Genomic DNA, 20513 nt, shown 5'->3' with positions numbered 1-20513 from the left:
ACTATCCTAGCTTCTAAGAATTCTAAGAATCATAGAATCATTCTAAGAATCATAAAGACTATCCCAGCTTCTAAGAATCATAAACACTATCCTAGCTTCTAAGTATCATGAAGACTATCCTAGCTTCTAAGAATCATAAACACTATCCTAGCTTCTAAGAATCATAAACACTACCCCTGCTTCTAAGAATCATAAAGACTATCCCAGCTTCTAAGAATCATTAAGACTATCCTAGCTTCTAAGAATCATAAAGAATATCCTAGCTTCTAAGAATCATAAAGACTATCCCAGCTGCTAGGAATCATAAAGACAATCCTAGCTTCTAAGAATCATAAAGGCTATCCTAGCTTCTAAGAATCATAAAGATCTATCCATAAGACTTGCTTCTAAGAATCATAAAGACTATCCAGGCTTCTAAGAATCATAAAGACTATCCTAGCTTCTAAGAATCATAAACACTCTAAGAATCCTTGCTTCTAAGAATCATAAAGACTATCCTAGCTTCAAAGAATCATGAACACTATCCGAGCTAAGAATCTAAGATTCATAAACACTATCCTAGCTTCTAAGAATCATAAGACTATCCCAGCATTCTAAGAATCATAAAGACTATCCTAGCTTCTAAGAATCTTAAAGACTATCCCAGCTTCTAAGAATCATAAAGACTATCCTAGCTTCTAAGAATCATAAAGACTATCCTAGCTTCCAAGAATCCTTGCTTCATCATAAAGACTATCCTAGCTTCTAAGAATCATAAAGACTATCCCAGCTTCTAAGAATCATAAAGACTATCCTTGGTTATAGGAATAATAAACACTATCCTAGATTCTAAGAATCATAAAGGCTATCCTAGCTTCTAAGAATCATAAAGACTATGCTAGCTTCTAAGAATCATAAAGACTATCCTAGCTTCTAAGAATCATAAAGACTATCCTAGCTTCTAAGAATCATAAAGACTGTCCTCGCTTGTAAGAATCATAAAGGCTATCCTAGCTTCTAAGAATCATAAACAGTATCCTTGCTTCTAAGAATCATAAAGACTATCCGAGCTTCTAAGAATCATAAAGACCATCCGAGCATCTAAGAATCATAAAGACTTTCCTAGCTTCTAAGAATCATAAAGACTATCCTAGCTTCTAAGAATCATAAACAGTATCCTTGCTTCTAAGAATCATAAAGACTATCCGAGCTTCTAAGAATCATAAAGACCATCCGAGCATCTAAGAATCATAAAGACTTTCCTAGCTTCTAAGAATCATAAAGACTATCCCAGCTTCTAAGAATCATAAACACTAACCTAGCTTCTAAGAATCATAAAGACTATCCTAGCTTATAGGAATCATAAAGACCATCCTAGCTTCTTAGAATCATAAAGACTATCCTAGCTTCTAAGAATCATAAAGACTATCCTAGCTTCTAAGAATCATAAAGACTATCCTAGCTTCTAAGAATCATAAAGACTATCCTTGGTTATAGGAATAATAAACACTATCCTAGCTTCTAAGAATCATAAAGGCTATCCTAGCTTCTAAGAATCATAAAGACTATCCTAGCTTCTAAGAATCATAAAGACTATCCTAGCTTCTAAGAATCATAAAGACTATCCTAGCTTCTAAAAATCATAAAGACTGTCCTCGCTTGTAAGAATCATTAAGGCTATCCTAGCTTCTAAGAATCATAAAGACTATCCTCGCTTCTAAGAATCATCAACACTATCCTTGCTTCTAAGAATCATAAAGACTATCCCAGCTTCTAAGGATCATAAAGACCATCCGAGCATCTAAGAATCATAAAGACTATCCTAGCTTCTAAGAATCATAAAGACTATCCTCGTTTCTAAGAATCATAAACACTATCCTAGCTTCTAAGAATCATAACGACTATCCTAGTTTAAAGGAATCATGAAGACTATCCTAGCTCATAGGATACATAAACACTATCCTAGCTCATAGGATACATAAAGACTATCCTTGCTTCTAAGAATCATAACGACTATCCCAGCTTCTAAGGATCATAAAGACCATCCTAGCTTCTAAGAATCATAAAGACTATCCTCGCTTGTAAGAATCATTAAGGCTATCCTAGCTTCTAAGAATCATAAAGACTATCCTCGCTTCTAAGAATCATAAACACTATCCTTGCTTCTAAGAATCATAAAGACTATCCCAGCTTCTAAGGATCATAAAGACCATCCGAGCATCTAAGAATCATAAAGACTATCCTAGCTTCTAAGAATCATAAACACTATCCTTGCTTCTAAGAATCATAAAGACTATCCTAGCTTCAAAGAATCATGAACACTATCCGAGCTTCTAAGATTCATAAACACTATCCTAGCTTCTAAGAATCATAAGACTATCCCAGCTTCTAAGAATCATAAAGACTATCCTAGCTTCTAAGAATCTTAAAGACTATCCCAGCTTCTAAGAATCATAAAGACTATCCTAGCTTCTAAGAATCATAAAGACTATCCTAGCTTCCAAGAATCATAAAGACTATCCTAGCTTCTAAGAATCATAAAGACTATCCCAGCTTCTAAGAATCATAAAGACTATCCTTGGTTATAGGAATAATAAACACTATCCTAGATTCTAAGAATCATAAAGGCTATCCTAGCTTCTAAGAATCATAAAGACTATGCTAGCTTCTAAGAATCATAAAGACTATCCTAGCTTCTAAGAATCATAAAGACTATCCTAGCTTCTAAGAATCATAAAGACTGTCCTCGCTTGTAAGAATCATAAAGGCTATCCTAGCTTCTAAGAATCATAAAGACTATCCTAGCTTCTAAGAATCATAAACAGTATCCTTGCTTCTAAGAATCATAAAGACTATCCGAGCTTCTAAGAATCATAAAGACCATCCGAGCATCTAAGAATCATAAAGACTTTCCTAGCTTCTAAGAATCATAAAGACTATCCCAGCTTCTAAGAATCATAAACACTAACCTAGCTTCTAAGAATCATAAAGACTATCCTAGCTTCTAAGAATCATAAAGACTATCCTTGGTTATAGGAATAATAAACACTATCCTAGCTTCTAAGAATCATAAAGGCTATCCTAGCTTCTAAGAATCATAAAGACTATCCTAGCTTATAGGAATCATAAAGACCATCCTAGCTTCTTAGAATCATAAGACTATCCTAGCTTCTAAGAATCATAAAGACTATCCTAGCTTCTAAGAATCATAAAGACTATCCTAGCTTCTAAGAATCATAAAGACTATCCTTGGTTATAGGAATAATAAACACTATCCTAGCTTCTAAGAATCATAAAGGCTATCCTAGCTTCTAAGAATCATAAAGACTATCCAAGCTTCTAAGAATCATAAAGACTATCCTAGCTTCTAAGAATCATAAAGACTATCCTAGCTTCTAAAAATCATAAAGACTGTCCTCGCTTGTAAGAATCATTAAGGCTATCCTAGCTTCTAAGAATCATAAAGACTATCTCGCTTCTAAGAATCATAAACACTATCCTTGCTTCTAAGAATCATAAAGACTATCCCAGCTTCTAAGGATCATAAAGACCATCCGAGCATCTAAGAATCATAAAGACTATCCTAGCTTATAGGAATCATAAAGACCATCCTAGCTTCTAAGAATCATAAAGACTATCCTAGCTTCTAAGAATCATAAAGACTATCCTCGTTTCTAAGAATCATAAAGACTATCCTAGCTTCTAAGAATCATAAAGACTATCCCAGCTTCTAAGAATCATAAACACTATCCTAGCTTCTAAGAATCATAAAGACTATCCTAGCTTATAGGAATCATAAAGACCATCCTAGCTTCTAAGAATCATAAAGACTATCCTCGCTTCTAAGAATCATAAACACTATCCTAGCTTCTAAGAATCATAACGACTATCCTAGTTTAAAGGAATCATGAAGACTAGCCTAGCTCATAGGATACATAAACACTATCCTAGCTCATAGGATACATAAAGACTATCCTTTGCTTCTAAGAATCATAACGACTATCCCAGCTTCTAAGGATCATAAAGACCATCCGAGCATCTAAGAATCATAAAGACTATCCTAGCTTATAGGAATCATAAAGACCATCCTAGCTTCTAAGAATCATAAAGACTATCCTAGCTTCTAAGAATCATAAAGACTATCCTCGCTTGTAAGAATCATTAAGGCTATCCTAGCTTCTAAGAATCATAAAGACTATCCTCGCTTCTAAGAATCATAAACACTATCCTTGCTTCTAAGAATCATAAAGACTATCCCAGCTTCTAAGGATCATAAAGACCATCCGAGCATCTAAGAATCATAAAGACTATCTAGCTTATAGGAATCATAAAGACCATCCTAGCTTCTAAGAATCATAAAGACTATCCTAGCTTCTAAGAATCATAAAGACTATCCTCGTTTCTAAGAATCATAAAGACTATCCTAGCTTCTAAGAATCATAAAGACTATCCCAGCTTCTAAGAATCATAAACACTATCCTAGCTTCTAAGAATCATAAAGACTATCCTAGCTTATAGGAATCATAAAGACCATCCTAGCTTCTAAGAATCATAAAGACTATCCTCGCTTCTAAGAATCATAAACACTATCCTAGCTTCTAAGAATCATAACGACTATCCTAGTTTAAAGGAATCATGAAGACTATCCTAGCTCATAGGATACATAAACACTATCCTAGCTCATAGTATACATAAAGACTATCCTTGCTTCTAAGAATCATAACGACTATCCCAGCTTCTAAGGATCATAAAGACCATCCGAGCATCTAAGAATCATAAAGACTATCCTAGCTTATAGGAATCATAAAGACCATCCTAGCTTCTAAGAATCATAAAGACTATCCTAGCTTCTAAGAATCATAAAGACTATCCTCGCTTGTAAGAATCATTAAGGCTATCCTAGCTTCTAAGAATCATAAAGACTATCCTCGCTTCTAAGAATCATAAACACTATCCTTGCTTCTAAGAATCATAAAGACTATCCCAGCTTCTAAGGATCATAAAGACCATCCGAGCATCTAAGAATCATAAAGACTATCCTAGCTTATAGGAATCATAAAGACCATCCTAGCTTCTAAGAATCATAAAGACTATCCTAGCTTCTAAGAATCATAAAGACTATCCTCGTTTCTAAGAATCATAAAGACTATCCTAGCTTCTAAGAATCATAAAGACTATCCCAGCTTCTAAGAATCATAAACACTATCCTAGCTTCTAAGAATCATAAAGACTATCTAGCTTATAGGAATCATGAAGACCATCCTAGCTTCTAAGAATCATAAAGACTATCCTCGCTTCTAAGAATCATAAACACTATCCTAGCTTCTAAGAATCATAACGACTATCCTAGTTTAAAGGAATCATGAAGACTATCCTAGCTCATAGGATACATAAACACTATCCTAGCTCATAGGATACATAAAGACTATCCTTGCTTCTAAGAATCATAACGACTATCCCAGCTTCTAAGGATCATAAAGACCATCCGAGCATCTAAGAATCATAAAGACTATCCTAGCTTATAGGAATCATAAAGACCATCCTAGCTTCTAAGAATCATAAAGACTATCCTAGCTTCTAAGAATCATAAAGACTATCCTAGCTTCTAAGAATCATAAAGACTATCCCAACTTCTAAGAATCATAAACACTATCCTAGCTTCTAAGAATCATAAAGACTATCCTAGCTTATAGGAATCATAAAGACCATCCTAGCTTCTAAGAATCACAAAGACTATCCTAGCTTCTAAGAATCATAAAGACTATCCTCGCTTCTAAGAATCATAAACACTATCCTAGCTTCTAAGAATCATAACGACTATCCTAGTTTAAAGGAATCATGAAGACTATCCTAGCTCATAGGATACATAAACACTATCCTAGCTCATAGGATACATAAAGACTATCCTTGCTTCTAAGAATCATAACGACTATCCTAGTTTAAAGGAATCATAAAGACTTTCCTAGTTTATAGGAATCATGAAGACTATCCTAGCTTCTAAGATTCATAAAGACTATCCTCGCTTCTAAGAATCATAAAGACTATCCTCGCTTCTAAGAATCATAAAGGCTATCCTAGCTTCTAAGAATCATAAAGACTATTCTTGCTTCTAAGAATCATAAAGACTATCCTAGCTTCTAAGGATCATAAAGACTATCCTAGCTTCTAAGAATCATAAAGACTGTCCTCGCTTGTAAGAATCATAAAGGCTATCCTAGCTTCTAAGAATCATAAAGACTATCCTATCTTCTAAGAATCATAAACAGTATCCTTGCTTCTAAGAATCATAAAGACTATCCCAGCTTCTAAGAATCATAAAGACCATCCGAGCATCTAAGAATAATAAAGACTTTCCTAGCTTCTAAGAATCATAAAGACTATCCCAGCTTCTAAGAATCATAAACACTAACCTAGCTTCTAAGAATCATAAAGACTATCCTAGCTTATAGGAATCATAAAGACCATCCTAGCTTTTAAGAATCATAAAGACTATCCTAGCTTCTAAGAATCATAAAGACTATCCTAGCTTCTAAGAATCATAAAGACTATCCCAGCTTCTAAGAATCATAAAGACTATCCTTGGTTATAGGAATAATAAACACTATCCTAGCTTCTAAGAATCATAAAGGCTATCCTAGCTTCTAAGAATCATAAAGACTATCCTAGCTTCTAAGAATCATAAAGACTATCCTAGCTTCTAAGAATCATAAAGACTGTCCTCGCTTGTAAGAATCATTAAGGCTATCCTAGCTTCTAAGAATCATAAAGACTATCCGAGCTTCTAAGAATCATAAACACTATCCTTGCTTCTAAGAATCTTAAAGACTATCCCAGCTTCTAAGGATCATAAAGACCATCCGAGCATCTAAGAATCATAAAGACTATCCTAGCTTATAGGAATCATAAAGACCATCCTAGCTTCTAAGAATCATAAAGACTATCTTAGCTTATAGGAATCATAAAGACCATCCTAGCTTCTAAGAATCATAAAGACTATCCTAGCTTCTAAGAATCATAAAGACTATCCTCGCTTCTAAGAATCATAAACACTATCCTAGCTTCTAAGAATCATAACGACTATCCTAGTTTAAAGGAATCATAACGACTATCCTAGTTTAAAGGAATCATGAAGACTATCCTAGCTCATAGGATACATAAACACTATCCTAGCTCATAGGATACATAAAGACTATCCTTGCTTCTAAGAATCATAACGGCTATCCTAGTTTAAAGGAATCATAAAGACTTTCCTAGTTTATAGGAATCATGAAGACTATCCTAGCTCATAGGATACATAAACACTATCCTGCTTATAGGAATCATAAAGACTATACTGCCTTTTTTTGCAATACATTGAGTTCTGTAAATTGAAGTACTGTAAGCTTGCTGCAGCTTCCTTCTCTTCTGTTAGTTATCCTACATAACGGTTTATGTTGGCATGTTGCTGTTCGCTTGCTCGTGTTGTCTATGTGTATCTACTATCTACTGACTGTCTGTGCCCTCCTTAAGGACGGCCGTGCTCCGTCGGGTGTGCTGGTCTGTGCCATGTTCTGCTTCTGCCATCTCTTCTCCAACCCAGTGCCTGCCATGCAGCTGCTCAGCGCCAAGAGACCCGGCTCTGGCCTCTGGCCCTCGCACCGGAGGTAGGACAACACAGGGGGGCGTGTTTGTGGGGTCTGTCTGTGTGTGTTTATATTGATTGCTGTTCATTGCAGTGGAAAACAGGAGAAAAAGATTAAACACATAAACAGTCTTCACCTCCATGACTTTGACTCTGTTATTTTTAGATGATGGATGAACTTAAAAACCTAGCTCTCTCCTCCTTCCTTCTCCCCCTGCATTACTCTCCTAAATCCTTTATCAACCTATTTATTTTCCGATGGCTGAGTTGCGGTACATGGCGCATTAGCCACGATGCTAACGAGGTGCCAGAAATATACAGCAGCCAATTAATCAACATGCAAGCACGAACACGCACACACACACAAACACACACACGCTAACACAGCCAGCCGCTTGGCCACACAGCTGCTTCTCATAATAACAAAGACTGCTTCATCCTTCAGCCCTGACAGAGAGGCTGATGGATGAAGACAATGGCAATCAAGCCTCATCTTGGTTTTTGTTCTGTTGTGTTTCTCTAAACTGAAAAAGCAAACAATTTTCTGCAAGAATCTGTAGACATAGGAAATATGATTTCAAGTATATACTGTTTTATTTGAGATGGATAGTTTTGTGATATTTTCTAGCACAAAAAATCCCCTCCTCTGTATTCATGTACAAAGAACAATGTATGTTTATTTTTAGATAGTACTCAGTGCTTATGGTAGTTTAGTGTCTGTAACCTTACATTCTCTGCCTCTCTTCTCCAGGTACATAGGCTATGTGTGCAGTATGGTATCAGAGAAGCCCTCCCTGCCGCACTCCAAGCCCTGGTGGTCAAGGCAGTCACCATGAGTCCAGTACCTTGCTTCAACAAACAACGCATCGGCTGCAGACCCTTCTCTGAGATCCTCATAGGGGAGACCAAGATCTTCTCTACTGCACAGGACTATGAGAGGATGAGGTACAGTAGGTGCAGACACACACACACACACACACACACACACACACACACACACACACACACACACACACACACACACACACACACACACACATACACACACACACACACACACACACACACACACACACACACACACACACACACACACACACACACACACACACACACACACACACACACACACACACACACACACACACACACACACACACACACCCTGTACCCTGTACCCTGTACCCTTCTCTGAGATCCTCATAGGGGAGACCAAGATCTTCTCTACTGCACAGGACTATGAGAGGATGAGGTACAGTAGGTGCAGACACACACACACACACACACACACACACACACACACACACACACACACACACACACACACACACAGTAGCAGCTGTTTGTTCACATGCACCCGCCCGCAGTTGCTATATGTGATAAAGTGAACATCTGAGGCCCGCAACCGACCCTAACCTTCTATTATAGAAAATGCGCTGTTGGCTACAGTGAGACAACAGATTATTTTTGACAGGCCGTGCAGAATTTTTTTTGCCTTAGTTAGATATGTTTCTGTTTATAATTTCCAACATTTTGGTAGACTATTTGCTAGTCAACTGGTCTATAATTAGATACATGCAGCTTCTCTTCTGTCATTATATGTTGCCCTAGAAGACTAAATAAACCACTGCTCACCAGAATGTCATAAATCGACAGAATGAATGCTTCAAGTTGACATCGGTAAAGTTTTCTCTGTCATCTCTGCTTCTTTCATGGAGCAAGGACGTTTAGGGACCGGGGAGAAAATGCTCCAGTTGGACCAGTTGTAAGGAAATAGAAAGCTGTGAAAACAACCCATCATGTTTCTGATAAGATGTCAGTTCGGCTTGGATGCATATTTTATGTGTTTGAAATTCTATCAGCTTTTATGATACTGATAAAGATAGCACCTCTACAGACTGTACACTCACATTCTCTCAAGATGTTAAAATAAAGAAATCATCATAGCCTATTTCTCCACTCCTGTTCCTGTGAACACATAATAGTGAAGACATCAAAACTGTGAAATAACACATATGTAATCATGTAGTAACCAAAAAAGTGTTAAACAAATCAAAGTAGCCACTCTTTGCTTTGATGATACATTTGCATACTTGGCATTCTCTCAACCAGCTTCATGAGGTAGTCACCTGGAATGCATTTCAATTAACAGGTGTGCCTTGTTAAAAGTTAATTTGTGGAATTTCTTTCCTTCTTAATGCGTTTGTCAATCAGTTGTGTTGTGACAAGGTAGGGGTGGTATACAGAAAATATACAGCCCTATTTGGTAAAAGACCAAGTCCATATTATGGAAAGAACAGCTAAAATAAGCAAAGAGAAACGACAGTGCATTATTATTGGGGCAACAGGGTAGCCTAGTGGTTAGAGCGTTGGACTACTAACCGGAAGGTTGCGAGGTCAAACCCCTGAGCTGACAAGGTACAAATCTGTCGTTCTGCCCCTGAACAGGCAGTTAACCCACTGTTCCCAGGCCGTCATTGAAAATAAGAATTTGTTCTTAACTGACTTGCCTGGTTAAAAAAATAAAATAAAAATATTTTAAGACATGAAAGTCAGTAAATCCAGGAAAATGTAAAGGACTTTGAAAGTTTCTTCAAGTGCAGTCGCAAAACCATCAAGCATTATGACGAAACTGGCACTCATGAGGACCGCCACAGGAAAGGAAGACCCAGACTTTTACCTCTGCTGCATTAGAGTTACCAGCCTCAGAAATTGCAGCCCAAATAAATGCTTCACAGAGTTATACTTCGAGAAGTATTCAGACCCCTTGAGTTTTGTTACATTACAGCCTTATTGGACATGATTTGGAGGCCACTGAATATCTCGTACAATGCTGTGTACTACTCCCTTCACAGAACAGCACAGACTGGCTCTAACCAGAGTAGAAAGAGGAGTGGGAGGCCCCGGTGCACAACTGAGAAACAGACGCCTCACAAGTCCTCAACTGGCAGCTTCATTAAATAGTACCCGCAAAACACCAGTCTCAACGTCAACAGCGAAGAGGCGACTCCAGGATGCTGGCCTTCTATTTACTAATTAATGAAGCTGCCAGTTGAGGACTTGTGAGGCGTCTGTTTCTCAAGCTAGATACTCTAATAGTATTGTCCTCTTGCTCAGTTGTGCACCGGGGCCTCCCACTCCTCTTTATAGGCTGGTTAGAGCCAGTTTGTGCTGTTCTGTCAAGGGAGTAGTACACAGCGTTGTACGAGATCATCAGTTTCTTGGCAATTTCTCGCATGGAATAGCCTGCATTTCTCAGAACAAGAATAGACTGACGAGTTTCAGAAGAAAGGTCTTTGTTTCTGGCCATTTTGAGCCTGTAATCAAACCCACAAATGCTGATGCTCTCGATACTCAACTAGTCTAAAGAATGCCAGTTGTATTGCTTCTTTAATCAGAACAAAAGTTTTCAGCTGTGCGAACATAATTGCAAAATGATTTTCTAATGATCAATTAGCCTTTTAAAATGATAAACTTGGATGAGCTAACACAATGTGCCATTGGAACACAGGAGTGATGGTGGCTAATAATGGGCCTCTGTATGCCTATGTAGATATTCCATAAATAATCTGCCATTTCCATTTTACCTTTATTTAACTAGGCAAGTCAGTTAAGCACAAATTCTCATTTTTAATGACAGCCTTGGAACAGTGCCTGTTCAGGGGCAGAACGATAGATTTGTACCATGTCAGCTCGGGGATTGAACATGCAACCTTCCGGTTACTAGTCCAACACTCTAACCACTAGGCTACCCTGCCGCCCCATTAACAGTGTCTGCACTGTATTTCTGATCAATTTGATGTTATTTTCATGGATAAAATGGATACACTTAGGTTGGAGTCATTAAAACTTGTTTTTCAACCACTCCACAAATTTCTTGTTAACAAACTATAGTTTTGGCAAGTCGGTTAGGACATCTACTTTGTGCATGACACAAATAATTTTTCCAACAATTGTTTACAGACAGATTATTTCACTCATAATTCACTATATCACAATTTCAGCGGGTCAGAAGTTTACATACACTAAGTTAACTGTGCCTTTAAACAGCTTTGGAAAATCCAGAAAATGATGTCATGGCTTTAGAAGCTTCTGATAGGCGAATTGACATAATTTGAGTCAATTGGAGGTGTACCTGTGGATGTATTTCAAGGCCTACCTTCAAACTCAGTGACTCTTTGCTTGACAAGACCTCAGAAAAAAATTGAAGACCTCCACAAGTCTGGTTCATCCTTGGGAGCAATTTCCAAACGCCTGAAGGTACCACGTTCATCTGTACAAACAGTAGTACGCAAGTATAAACACCATGGCTGTCATACCGCTCAGGAAGGAGACGAGTTCTGTCTCCTAGAGATGAACATACTTTGATGCGAAAAGTGCAAATCAATTCCAGAACAACAGCAAAGGACCTTGTGAAGATGCTGGAGGAAACAGGTACAAAGTAACCTGAAAGGCCGCTCTGCAGGGAAGAAGCCACTACTCCAATACTGCCATAAAAAAGACAGACTACGGTTTGCAACTGCACATGGGGACAAAGATCGTACTTTTTGGAGAAATGTCATCTGGTCTGATGAAACAAAAATAGAATTGTTTGGCCATAATAACCATCGTTATGTTTGGAGGAAAAAGGGGGAGGCTTGCAAGCCGAAGAACACCATCCCAACCGTGAAGCACGGGGGTGGCAGCATCATGTTGTGGGGGTGCTTTGCTGCAGGAGGGACTGGTGCACTTCACAAAATAGATGGCATCATGAGAAAGTAAAATTATGTGGATATATTGAAGCAACATCTCAAGACATCAGTCAGGAAGTTAAAACTTGGTCGCAAATGGGTCTTCCAAATGGACAATGACCCCAAGCATTCTTCCAAAGTTGTGGCAAAATGGCTTAAGGACAACAAAGTCAAGGTATTGGAGTGGCCATCACAAAGCACTGACTTCTATCCCATTGAAAATGTGTGGGCAGAACTGAAAAAGCATGTGCAAGCAAGGAGGCCTACACACCTGACTCAGCTACACCAGCTCTGTCAACGAGGAATGGACAAAATTCACCCAACATATTGTGGGAAGCTTGTGGAAGGCTACCCGAAACGTTTGACCCAAGTTAAACAATTTAAAGGCAATGCTACCAAATACTAATTGAGTGTATGTAAACTTCTGACCCGCTGGGAATGTGATGAAAGAATAAAGCTGAAATAAATCATTCTCTCTACTCTACTAATATTCTGACATTTCACATTCTTAAAATAAAGTGATGATCCTAACTGACCTAAAACAGGGAATTTGTACTGGGATTAAATGTCAGGAATTGTGAAAAACTGAGTATAAATGTATTTAGCTAAGGTGAATGTAAACTTCCGACTTCAACTGTATACAGTGGGGAGAACAAGTATTTGATACACTGCCGATTTTGCAGGTTTTCCTACTTACAAAGCATGTAGAGGTCTGACATTTTTATCATAGGTACACTTCAACTCTGAGAGACGGAATCGAAAACAAAAATCCAGAAAATCCCATTGTATGATTTTTAAGTAATTCATTTGCATTTTATTTTATGACATAAGTATTTGATCACCTACCAACCAGCTCTCACAGACCTGTTAGTTTTTATTTAAGAAGCGCTCCTGTTCTCCACTCATTACCTGTATTAACTGCACCTGTTTGAACTCGTTACTTGTATAGAAGACACCTGTCCGCACACTCAATCAAACAGACTCCAACCTCTCCACAATAGCCAAGACCAGAGAGCTGTGTAAGGACATCAGGGATAAAATTGTAGACCTGCACAAGGCTGGGATGGGCTACAGGACAATAGGCAATCAGCTTGGTGAGAAGGCAACAACTGTTGGCGCAATTATTAGAAAATGGAAGAAGTTCAAGATGACGGTCAATCACCTTCGGTCTGGGGCTCTATGCAAGATCTCACCTCGTGGGGCATCAATGATCATGAGGAAGGTGAGGGATCAGCCCATAACCACACGGCAGGACCTGGTTAATGACCTGAAGAGAGCTGGGACCACATTCTCAAAGAAAACCATTAGTAACACACTTCGCCGTCATGAATTAAAATCCTGCAGCGCACGCAAGGTCCCCCTGCTCAAGCCAGCGCATGTCCAGGCCCATCTGAAGTTTGCCAATGACCATCTGGATTATCCAGAGGAGGAATGGGAGAAGGTCATGTGGTCTGATGAGACAAAAATAGAGCTTTTTGCTCTAAACTCCACTCGCTGTGTTTGGAGGAAGAAGAAGGATGAGTACAACCCCAAGAACACCATCCCAACCGTGAAGCATGGAGGGGGAAACATCATTCTTTGGGGATGCTTTTCTGCAAAGGGGACAGGATGACTGCACCGTATTGAGGGGAGGATGGATGGGGCCATGTATCGCGGGATCTTGGCCAACAACCTCCTTCCCTCAGTAAGATCATTGAAGATGGGTCATGGCTGGGTCTTCCAGCATGACAACGACCCAAAACTCACAGCCAGGGCAAATAAGGAGTGGCTCCGTAAGATGCATCTCAAGGTCCTGGAGTGACCTAGCCAGTCTCCAGACTTGGACCCAATAGAACATCTTTGGAGGGAGCTGAAAGTCCGTATTGCCCAGCGACAGCCCCGAAACCTGAAGGATCTGGAGAAGGTCTGTATGGATGAGTGGGCCAAAATCCCTAATGCAGTGTATACAAACCTGGTCAAGAACTACAGGAAACGTATGATCTCTGTAATTGCAAACAAAGGTTTCTATACCAAATGTTAAGTTCTGCTTTTCTGATGTATCAAATACTTATGTCATGCAATAAAATGCAAATTAATTACTTAAAAAATCATACAATGTGTTTTTCTGGATTTTTGTTTTAGATTCAGTCTCTCACAGTTGAAGTGTACCTATGATAAAAAGTACAGATCTCTACATGCTTTGTAAGTAGGAAATCCTGCATAATCGGCAGTGTATCAAATACTTGTTCTCCCCACTGTACACATACAGTATATTTTTCCTTTCTTATTTACCACTAACCCTACCACCCCTCCACTAATTGGAGTAAACTAATGGACAACAAAAGGGGTCTGAATACTTTCTGAGTGCACTGTATGACACCATCTCTGAATACCTTTCTCTTTTTCTCCTTCTCCTCCTTTCTGCTTGTCTGTCTCTCTCACCCTCCCCCTCTCAGAGAGCACAGGGTCCAGGAGGGGAAGGTTGTCTTCCCTCTAGGTGTGAATGTCCAGGGTGATGTGGTCATTTCTGTCTATCATATGAGGAACACCATCGGAGGACGACTGCAGGCCAAGGTACAACATGGGGCTAGCCTAACATGCAAAGACAACACTGACACACGCAGGCCAAAGTACAGCATATGGCAAGTCTAGCATGCTAACATAACATGACGAAAACACAGATTATGATATGTTATGCTATGCAAGATTCTGTTAGCTCTGATCGTATGGGACCATGTCCTGATACCTTGTTATTTACAGACAGAGTTCGCTCTCTGGGAGATACTGTCACACTAACACATTGATGTACATTGTGTGCCCTGAATGAACATAAACACAGCACAGACTAAATTAAAATCTAGATGGAATCTAGACGGAATCTCCTTCCCTTACGATCATACATTTCCACAGTGTAATTGTTTGAATCTATCTATGTGCTTCCTGAATCTATGTGCTTCCTGAATCTATGTGATTCCTGAATCTATCTATGTGATTCCTGAATCTATCTATGTGATTACTTGTTGGTGTTTGCAGGTGTCCAACACCCAGATATTCCAGATCCAGTTCCACACAGGCTTCATTGCTCCAGGGACCACTGTGTTAAAGTTTACAAAGTGAGCCCCTCTCTCATATAATATCTGTACAGTACATATGTGAAGTATTAACACGTGAATGTGAAATACTATATCATGTTTACATGTTGGTGTACGTCATGATATAGAACATGGCTCTTTTTTGAAATAGTGATTGGAGAACTAACTAACTATTTGTCTGACACACACACACACACACTCACACCTATGTAGGCCGGAGCTGGATGCGTGTGACTCTCCAGAGAAGTACCCTCAGTTGTTCCATGTGTTGGTGGACATCGAGGTGGAGAGCACTGACAAGCAGAAGGACCTGACCCCTCCCTGGGAACAGTTCCCTAATAAAGACCTGATCCCCAACGTACTGTTCTCCTGTCACCAGGAACACCAGGATGCACTGGCCATAGCAGGTAGGGCAGAAGGGAGGTCAACATACAAGCACACATGCAGAGGCATACAGGACAGTTGGACACACACACAAACACACACAGACACACACAGGCAAATATGTACACACAGATGAACGCATACGCATACAAACGGACACAGATGGGCACGCACATGTTGGTACACAGGCACAGATACATGCACTGACACAGAGGTCCACACAGAGGTCCACACACTCCAATGCCCAGATGGACCAAGGCACACACACAGAAACTATGCACACAGACAGCTAAACACACAAAGATACTGATATGGTCACCACTAATGAGAGCTGCTGTTGAACAGTCTTTCTTATAACGTTGGTCTCATTCTCTCCTCCCAAGATGAGATGGAGGGACTGGACTTGGAGGGTAGGTCTAGAGTAGAGGAGACCACAGACCAGTCAAGATACTAGTTGCTGTAGTTAGAGGAAGTCAGCACATTGTTCGAGGCAGTTTCCCTGGGTGATGTACAGCATGTATGTGTTAGTTTAGCTTTGTCACGCTGCTGTGGTGGCTAGCAATACTGATACCTATAACTTAGCAAAACATCTCCTGTTCTCCTGTCAAATATTTTGTGGGAAGCAAACCTATTTACTAAATCAAGACCAAGTTTTCCTTATGTGACCTACCCCCTCCCATGTAGAGCCAAGCTGGTCCCAAGGCGGTCTGGACGGTCGTCCTCACGGGGAGGACAGCGAGCCGTCTGATGACGAGATGCTGTCCCTTTCCAGCCAGCAAAGCCACGCTAGCAGAGAGAGACCTGGAGGGGCTCAGACTGGTACCAGGGGCCCCAAGAGACCCGAGCAGCCCCACGCCCCCCCCGCTGCTCCTCCTCCTCCCCCAGAAGAGATGGACCTCCTGGGCCTGGATGGGGTGGCAGTGAACACCCCATGCCCCTCACCCCAGCCCCCGACCACGAACACCACCACGGACCTCCTGGGGGACCTGTTTGGGGCCTCCCCCCAGACAGGGAGTGGGCCCACTTCGGCCCAGTCCACCCCACAGAAAATAGCCCCTCCCTCCACCCTCCCCTGCCCCTATCCAGGTATGTAGTCAATTATTACTATAACACCATATAGCCATAGTTACTGATCAACTAAATTCAGGTTAATTTGTCTGTTTTTTTACAAAGTCATTTTAACACAGACGTGTACATAGTATGTTAATCTATACGTATCCTATGACTGCCAGAATGAATTGCCTGTCGGAGATGAATAAAATGTATTGAATTGAATAGTAAAGTAATGGTTTATGCTTTTCTCTCTGTCCACTCAGCGTTGGACCCGTTTGGGGCGGGTCCGATGCCCAAGGCCCAGGAGCTGATGGGGTCCTTCCTGGGTCCACCAGGTAATCTTGGTAACCTGGGGAAGCCTGGTCCCCTCCTGCATGCAGCTCACTCTCTATCCCCCACCATGCAGAACACTGGCATGTGTCAGGCATGACCAGACTGAATCTGTAGAGGCACTGTCTACCAATTAACGTTTCACTCTTTACACTATCCACTATGTGACTGCTGTCTTTACACTGATATCTTTCCATTATCCACTATGTGACTGCTGTCTTTACGCTGATATCTTTCCATTATCCACTATGTGACTGCTGTCTTTACACTGATATCTTTCCACTATCCACTATGTGACTGCTGTCTTTACACTGATATCTTTCCACTATCCACTATGTGACTGCTGTCTTTACGCTGATATCTTTCCACTATCCACTATGTGACTGCTGTCTTTACACTGATATCTTTCCACTATCCACTATGTGACTGCTGTCTTTATGCTGATATCTTTCCACTATCCACTATGTGACTGCTGTCTTTACACTGATATCTTTCCATTATCCACTATGTGACTGCTGTATCCACTATCCACAATATGACTGCTGTCTTTACACTGATACAGTTGAAGTCGGAAGTTTACATACACCTTAGCCAAATACATTTAAACTCAGTTTCTCAATTCCTGACATTTAATCCTTGTAAAAATTTGCTGGTTTAGGTCAGCTAGGAATTTCAATTTATTTTAAGAATGTGAAATGTCAGAATAATAGTAGAGAGAATTATTTATTGCAGCTTTTATTCTTTCATCACATTCCCAGTGGGTTAGAAGTTTACATACACTCAATTAGTATTTGGTAGCATTGCCTTTAAATTGTTTGACTTGGGTCAAATGTTTCAGGTAGCCTTCCACAAGCTTCCCACTATAGGTTGGGTGAATTTTGGCCCATTCCTCCTGATAGAGCTGGTGTATCTGAGTCAGGTTTGTAGGCCTCCTTGCTCGCACACGCTTTCTCAGTTCTGTCCACACATTTTCTATAGGATTGAGGTCAGTGCTTTGTGATGGCCACTCCAATGCCTTGACTTTGTTGTCCTTAAGCCATTTTACCACAACTTTGGAAGTATGCTTGGGGTCATTGTCCATTTGAAAGACCCATTTGACTGATGTCTTGAGATGTTGCTTCAATATATCCACATAATTTTACTTTCTCATGATGCCATCTATTTTGTGAAGTGCACCAGTCCCTCCTGCAGCAAAGCACCTCCACAACATGATGCTGCCACCCTTGTGCTTCACGGTTGGGATGGTGTTATTTTGCTTGCAAGCCTCCCCTTTTTCCTCCAAACATAACAATGGTCATTATGGCCAAACAGTTCTATTTTTGATTCACCAGAGGACATTTCTCCAAAAAGTACAATCTTTGTCCCCATGTGCAGTTGCAAACTGTAGTCTGGCTTTTTTATGGCAGTTTTGGAGCAGTGGATTCTTCCCTGCTGAGTTGATATAGTACTTGTTTTACTGTGGATATAGATACTTTTGTTCTTCGGCTTGCAAGCCTCCCCCTTTTTCCTCCAAACATAACGATGGTTATTATGGCCAAACAATTCTATTTTTGTTTCATCAGACCAGATGACATTTCTCCAAAAAGTACGATCTTTGTCCCCATGTGCAGTTGCAAACCGTAGTCTGTCTTTTTTATGGCAGTATTGGAGTAGTGGCTTCTTCCCTGCAGAGCGGCCTTTCAGGTTACTTTGTACCTGTTTCCTCCAGCATCTTCACAAGGTCCTTTGCTGTTGTTCTGGAATTGATTTGCACTTTTCGCATCAAAGTATGTTCATCTCTAGGAGACAGAACTCGTCTCCTTCCTGAGCGGTATGACAGCCATGGTGTTTATACTTGCGTACTACTGTTTGTACAGATGAACGTGGTACCTTCAGGCGTTTGGAAATTGCTCCCAAGGATGAACCAGACTTGTGGAGGTCTTCAATTTTTTCTGAGGTCTTGTCAAGCAAAGAGGCACTGAGTTTGAAGGTAGGCCTTGAAATACATCCACAGGTACACCTCCAATTGACTCAAATTATGTCAATTCGCCTATCAGAAGTTTCTAAAGCCATGACATCATTTTCTGGATTTTCCCAAGCTGTTTAAAGGCACAGTTAACTTAGTGTATGTAAACTTCTGACCCGCTGAAATTGTGATATAGTGAATTATGAGTGAAATAATCTGTCTGTAAACAATTGTTGGAAAAATTATTTGTGTCATGCACAAAGTAGATGTCCTAACCGACTTGCCAAAACTATAGTTTGTCAACAAGAAATTTGTGGAGTGGTTGAAAAACAAGTTTTAATGACTCCAACCTAAGTGTATCCATTTTATCCATGAAAATAACATCAAATTGATCAGAAATACAGTGCAGACACTGTTAATGGGGCGGCAGGGTAGCCTAGTGGTTAGAGTGTTGGACTAGTAACCGGAAGGTTGCATGTTCAATCCCCGAGCTGACATGGTACAAATCTATCGTTCTGCCCCTGAACAGGCACTGTTCCAAGGCTGTCATTAAAAATGAGAATTTGTGCTTAACTGACTTGCCTAGTTAAATAAAGGTGAAATGGCAGATTATTTATGGAATATCTACATAGGCATACAGAGGCCCATTATTAGCCACCATCACTCCTGTGTTCCAATGGCACATTGTGTTAGCTCATCCAAGTTTATCATTTTAAAAGGCTAATTGATCATTAGAAAATCCCCCTTTTTCCTCCAAACATAACGATGGTTATTATGGCCAAACAATTCTATTTTTGTTTCATCAGACCAGATGACATTTCTCCAAAAAGTACGATCTTTGTCCCCATGTGCAGTTGCAAACCGTAGTCTGTCTTTTTTATGGCAGTATTGGAGTAGTGGCTTCTTCCCTGCAGAGCGGCCTTTCAGGTTACTTTGTACCTGTTTCCTCCAGCATCTTCACAAGGTCTTTTGCTGTTGTTCTGGGATGATTTGCACTTTTCGCACCAATGTACGTTCATCTTTAGGAGACAGAACGCATGTTCTTCCTGAGCGGTATGATGGCTGCGTGGTCCCATGAGGTTTATACTTGCGTACTATTGTTTGTACAGATGAACGCGGTGCCTTCGGGCATTTGGAAATTGCTCCCAATGATAAACCAGACTTGTGGAGGTCTACAATTTCTTTTCTGAGGTCATGGCTGATTTATTTTGATTTTCCCTTGATGTCAATCAATGAGGAACTGAGTTTGAAGGTAGGCCTTGAAATAATTCCACAGGTACACCTCCGATTGACTCAAATGAGGTGTTATAGTGGCCCAGCCTGAGTCTGGATCCTTCGTGCTCCTCCATTTCTTTCACAGGACTTCTTATCAGTCAGGTGTTATAGTGGCCCAGCCTGAG

The 20513-nt window shown here is 40.1% G+C and overlaps 1 pseudogene; it reads left to right on the top strand.

Annotated features, from left to right (window-relative positions):
* The first annotated feature begins 7488 nt into the window (after nt 1-7488).
* The window catches only part of LOC135533699 (auxilin-like), a 30639-nt pseudogene continuing 17614 nt past the window's right edge, over nt 7489-20513 (top strand).

This window comes from Oncorhynchus masou, unplaced genomic scaffold, assembly GCF_036934945.1.
Source record: "Oncorhynchus masou masou isolate Uvic2021 unplaced genomic scaffold, UVic_Omas_1.1 unplaced_scaffold_2602, whole genome shotgun sequence".
In the NCBI taxonomy this organism is placed as follows: domain Eukaryota; kingdom Metazoa; phylum Chordata; class Actinopteri; order Salmoniformes; family Salmonidae; genus Oncorhynchus; species Oncorhynchus masou.
This window is presented reverse-complemented; position numbering and strand designations above follow the sequence as displayed.